This window comes from Branchiostoma lanceolatum, chromosome 12, assembly GCF_035083965.1.
Source record: "Branchiostoma lanceolatum isolate klBraLanc5 chromosome 12, klBraLanc5.hap2, whole genome shotgun sequence".
Classification (NCBI taxonomy): Eukaryota; Metazoa; Chordata; class Leptocardii; order Amphioxiformes; family Branchiostomatidae; genus Branchiostoma; species Branchiostoma lanceolatum.
The window spans coordinates 6094608-6100730 of record NC_089733.1 but is presented as its reverse complement, the minus strand read 5'-3'; the positions used below and the strand labels follow the sequence as shown (position 1 = coordinate 6100730).

The 6123-nt window shown below is 40.9% G+C and overlaps 1 long non-coding RNA gene across 1 annotated transcript; it reads right to left on the bottom strand.

The window, feature by feature from the left end:
• Positions 1–314: 314 nt before the first annotated feature.
• Positions 315–5528, bottom strand: LOC136445866 (uncharacterized). Its single transcript, XR_010757441.1, has 3 exons — positions 5425–5528; positions 742–801; positions 315–447 (listed from the first exon to the last, which is right to left on the bottom strand). It is a non-coding gene; the product is annotated as an uncharacterized lncRNA (long non-coding RNA).
• Between the last annotated feature and the right edge of the window lie 595 nt (positions 5529–6123).

Here is a 6123-nt window from a genome sequence, read left to right as displayed (position 1 = left end):
AGGTTGAATTATATAGCCTTTATTATCTTCGATGCAAAAGGCACATAAATCTTTTGAAAAAATACGTTTTTGAATCAAATCCAACGGAAATCCAAGCAGTATGGAGACTTTTCCCACGCTACGAATGTTAGATATGTGCAGAAAATCTAGAGGACGCTCAAATGTGTTTTAGGGCCTAAATTCCAATAAATCATATGCATGGGCTTTTGCACTTAGGACTGTACATAGTTTTGCACAGTTTTGCTTACTTAACCTTTAACACTTCCATCTGATAAGCTTGTGAAGCATACACTTACCAACTGCCGTTCTGAGTCTTGTACAGCTGGACCACATATTTAACGAATGTTTCGTTTTCCGTTGTATTGAGTTCAAAGCCGCTGTCGTCCCATTGAAAAGTAATGAAGTCATGTGACCATTCTGGAGGAAGCCACTCTCCGGTTGATGTTGCTGAATCATGGAAGGAAATGAATGTATGTAAAAACGTCTTAAAAGTACGAGATGATATCACGCATCTAGACGGATATCAAATAAAACCAGAACGCGATATATGGTGACCATGATAATGAAAGTTGTTTCGTCCATACTGCAGCATACATAAAATGGCTCAGAGCATTTCAGCAGTAGGAAACATCATTATCCTGTATGATTGTATCAGTGTTATTGTCATCCAATCCCTTTGTGTCTCGAAAATATGATTAAATATAAAGCAAAAGATCTACTAGAATATTTCAGTCAACTTACCAACGAGGGAGATCACAATTACGACGACTGCACCGCTTGCAGATTCAATGCGACCCATTCCTAAGTTTAAAAAGACGTATTTAAATTGCATTTACTAGCTATGTTTGTATGTACATTATTGTGTTTAATGTTAACCCTATTCAGACCGGACTTTTTTGCCATCCTGGGACGGGGGACCGGCCGGGCTTTTGAGGCCGGCCCCTTTTAAACTCCTCAAATACCATCATATTTTTAGAGAATAATGTACACATAGAATCTTTTGGAAATTAAAACGTAGGCGTCATCATGACATAATATGACGTAACAATGACTACATTGATGTGATTCTATTAGTTGGAACATTTCCTCAAAGCTCAAATGTGTGCAACTATTTTCACAATAAAGGTATCTAAGATAATTAACGTCTGTTGTCAATAGCAACAGCAACGACGTCAATTTGACGTCATAAAATGCCTATATATATTTTTTCAGCTATCAGCTGGGATCCGCAATCTTGAATTTTCAAAAAACTTCATCTTTTTAAACAGAAAAAGCGCACGATGAAAATAGACTAAAACGTTCCTCGTAATGTTTTTGGGCAAAAATGAATAAAACGAGCGATTTCAAAGTTAAATGATATTGTCCACCGTCTTGAATGTTGAACAATAACGTCATCAAATTAAGATAATTCCCTATTTTATGTAAATAAATAGATGCGCTTTGACAATAACACAACAAAACTACATTCCTGAAAACGAAAATTACGAATTTTGTGAAATACGCCTGCCCAAAAAATTAATGTTAGGCCACACCATCTTAATTTCATGGATGACATCCTATAGAGGCCCCAAAACTGATGCGCACGGGCGAAGAGAAAGGTCTGCGGGTATGCACTCACTCTGCCTGCATACCAAATTTCCGCTCATTTGACCGAGGCACGACTGAGATGAATCGCTTTGAAGATGAGGAGAAGAAGTGAAGCGTTAAAAAGTAAGTTTTACCCTGGGCTGTTATCCACTGTGTCTTGGGCGCGGCATTGAATAGCGGAGCCTACTACCGACCAAGCTTTACCTTACCTTTGAAGTAACTCAGTTCTGTGCCAAAGCCCCTAGCCGTTACGCCAACGCCAACACGACGCCAAGCAGTGAAGCGTTACGCCTGGGTTTAAGACTTTCATTACCATGCACACATAACATAAAGCTTGGCAGTCTGACTGGCCAGGGCAGATAACTCAACCCCCTAGTAACAGTGTTTAAAAGATTGAGTACTCAATATGTATGGAATATTCATTCAAAAATCTATGTCGCCCCTAAATCTAAACTGATTCGATGGAACTACTTCCCACGTGTTGCCACTCTAGTAAAAACTACACCAAAAACAATTTACACGGAAACATGGTGTAATGTTACACTCCGCCTTTCAATACATGACCTTGGCTGTTCATGATATGCTCTTTAAGCCTTCCCTTTGTATTTCCTTGTGCACCTTTGGAACTTTGGAAATTCTCAAATGTTATAAATCCTATTTTGAAATGCGTAATATCCGAAACTTGTGTATGACGTAATGTTAATCTTTTAAACTCATGTATCCTATTGATGTGAAGAGTGTGCATTGTGCGAAGAGTGATCTGATACAGAAGACTCGAACCGCTGGCACAGTCCCAGTACAAGTGTAAAACCCCGCATGATATAACATGACATATTAGACAGTCAGGATAAGACAGGTGTACTTCTGTTCAAGTACGTGGAAGTCATTCATACATGACACGCTGTCCCTGTGCGCCACATTGTTGCCATTACTCACAGGGCCTCCTGGCGTTATGCAACATAAAAGTTGGCACAGGCCTCAACTACCGGTATACCACCCACCCAGTCTGAATAGGGTTAAGGATAGACAGATAGTTAAAAAAGGTACTTTTAAATCTTTTGGAGCTGATGAATGTTGTTGATTTTTTTCTTTTAGTTATACAATACATTACTATAGTATATCTCGATAACAACTGTATCAAAATTCTGTGCCTAATCCTTAGCCTCTGTTTTGTAAGGTCAGGTAGAGCATAATTTAGGGGAAGTGCAGACACACAATAAAGTTCAACAGTCCGTCTTGCCAGGGCAGAAACTCATGTCTCCTTACTGTGAATTTAACTGAGTATTCAAAGTATGGAATATCTATTCAGAAATCTATGTCGCGGCTAAACTAGTACTGATACTATGGAACTACTTCTCTCGTGTTGCAACCCCGGCGAAACCTGCACCACAAACGATTTACACGGAAAAAATGTGTGATGTTACACTCTGCTTTTGAATACAAGGCCTGGAATGTTGCGAATTCCTTTGCGCTTTAGTCTTTTTGAGGGCCTTCCCCTGTATTTTCCTGTGCACTTAGGCCTTTGTTTGTGAGGCCAAGTAGAGCAGGGTTAAAGGGAGGTGCTTGCGATGTCAAGGTCCGAAAGGATCTCAGAACACCGCAACAACAAACCTTACAACTGATACCGACTAGGGTATCATTTTACGGCCTTCCCATTGTGTAAAGAGTGGCCTACTGCAAAAGACTCAAATCGCTGGCACAGTCCCAGTACAAGCGTAAAACCCCGCATGGCAAACCAAGACAGAAATAAACAGAGTCAGAAGTTGACAGGTGTGCTTCTGTTCAAGCACGCAGAAGTCATTCATACATGACGCTCTCCAAACATCGCTGTAAAACGTTGCTTCGTAGCCTCGGTGAAACGCAAGACAGTCTCTTGGCTCCCGAGGATCAAACCCGGCCCCACCAATCCACAGGCCGCTCGCCACAACTGCTAGGCTAAAAGATCCGAACCAGTTAGACCGGTCAGTTATTAGCGCTTGAACCCCACCGTTACTACTCCCCCTTTTATTCTAAGAGTCATCCTCGAATATCCGAGTTCGATATCTGTGTGCCACATTTTTTGCCATTACTCACAGGGCCGGTGTGGGAACCAGTGAAACACAAGAGCTGAGTAGAACAGTCTCCTGGCTCCCGGGGATCGAACCCGGGCCCGCCAATCCGCAAAGTCCGGACCAATTAGACTGGTTAGTTAGTGACTCTTAAACTCCACTATTACAACAGTCCCGGCCCAGCCAGGTTAATGTTCTGAACCAAGATTCCCCATCACTAGTATAGTTAAGATAATGACGAACACAATAATCATATATAGAACATTTGACGAAAAGGAATCATCCTACCTAAAGATTGCAGTAATGATCTATCCGCTGACTGAACTTGCCACTTCGTCCAGACGAAAGGCAATTCACTGATCTTGCAAGAGGTTTTATGCGCTTAAGAAGTAAAGAACGCATGCGCAATAAAAGGTGCAACAAGGAAATAAGGTATAATGTTACATTCTTCTGATTTGGTTAAAGTACGTCACATATACAACTGGTTGCTTTAAAGGTGTACAATGAATTCTTCCCTGTGTCTACAAACATTTTTTTCTTATTCAGTCTCCAGTAAGTACACGCAGATTTCTTTATGTTTAAGACAGCAAATTACCAGGCGTTGTCGTCTTAGCACAAAATGGCTCATTTATCAGCGAGGATACTTCTATTTACGCGATATATACATTTTGTCTGATTGATGGTGGTTGTCTTTACGTTGCTACAACTGTTTGGACAAAATAAGCTTACAACATCTAAAGATTGAACAGTCAATAGTCACCAGGAACTTGCAGAGAGACTCGTCTTGTTGGCTCTGGGCATAAAAGTTGTCGCAGGTGCGCCTCAAATACCACCCACTCTGTCTGTATAGAGCTAGGGTCAGATTGATATAAAAAACTGTAATTTTAAATCTTTTGGAGCTGATGAATGTTGCTGATTTTTTCTTTTAGCTATACAATACGTGATAACATCTGTATTGAGATTTTGTGCCTAAGCCTTTGTTTCGTAAGGTCAGGTAGAGCAGGATTTAGGGGAAGTGCACACACACTATCAAGTTCAACCGTCCGACTGACCAGGGCAGAAACTCATGTCTCCTTACTTAACGTTTAAGTCATTGAGTATTCAATGTATGGAATATGTATTCAGAAATCTATGTCGCGCAAAATTGATACTATGGCATGGAACTACTTCTCTCGCAGTGTTGTCACCCTGGGAAATTCTACACAACGAACGCTTAACACGGAAAAATCTGCGATGTTAGACTCAGCATTTCAAAACAAGACCTGGAATGTTCTTTACCTCTTATGGCTTTTTGAGGGCCTTCCCCCCGTATTTCCCTGTGCACTTATGCCTTTGTTTAGCAAGGTTAAGGGAAAGTGATTGCGATGTCAACGTCCGAAAGGATCTAACACCGCAACAACAAAGCTAACAACTGATACCGACTAGGGTATCACTTTACGGCCTTTCCATTGTCTGAATAGTGGACTGATACAAAAGCCTCGAACCGCTGGCATAGTCCCGGTACAAGCGTAAAATATCATAACATGACAGAATAAGACAGGTGTGCTTCTGGTTAACTACGCGGAATTAATGCATAAGTGGCACGCTGTCTCCGAACATCACAACAAAACGTTTCATAGTAGCCTTGATCCTGGACAAAAACGTCCTTGGTTTCTTTATCGGCCGAGCCCGGTCAATGTTCTGAACTAAGACTTCACGTCGCTGGTATAGTGAATGGACGTTAAGCCAGAGTTAAGATAATGACTAACTCTCTAACCATAGAACATTTAACGAGAATGAACCACCCTACCTGTGATGATCTACCTGCCGGGCCGAACTTGCCACGACGTCCAGGTGAAAGGCAATTCACTGATCTTGCAAGAGGTTTTTAAGCGCTTAAGAAGTAAATCGCGCATGCGCAAAGAAATGTGTAACAAGGAAATAAAGTATAATGTTACATTCTGATTTGGCAGAAATGCGTCACATATAGATATACAACTGGCTGCTTTAAAGGTGTAGAATGACTTGTTACTGTGTCTACAAACCCTTTTTTTCTTATTCAGTCTCCAGTAAGTACACGCAGATTTCTTTATGTTTAAGAGAACAAATTACCAGGCATTGTCGTCTTTGCACAACATGGCTCATTTATCAGGTTAATTCTAGTTACGCGATATATCCATCTTGTCTGATTGATGTGCCCTGTGGTTGTCTTGCAACTGCTTTAAGAAAATTAAACACTGACAGCGGTGTTTGGGCCTACAACCGTAAGGACAAAAAAGTGTAGTGTTTATTGTTTATTTCGGGCTCGACAGTACTATTGACAGATACATACATATCGACAATATCTTTAGAAATGTACTAAATATTTACAATGGATTGGTTACCAAAGGTGGTTTATTACCGAGTTGACAATATTGTCGCAAAAGGGACTCAAAGGGAAGGCCTCCGAACCTCCTAATGATACCATTCTCAGACCCAAACAGTCGAGAGAGAAACGAGTGCATCAATT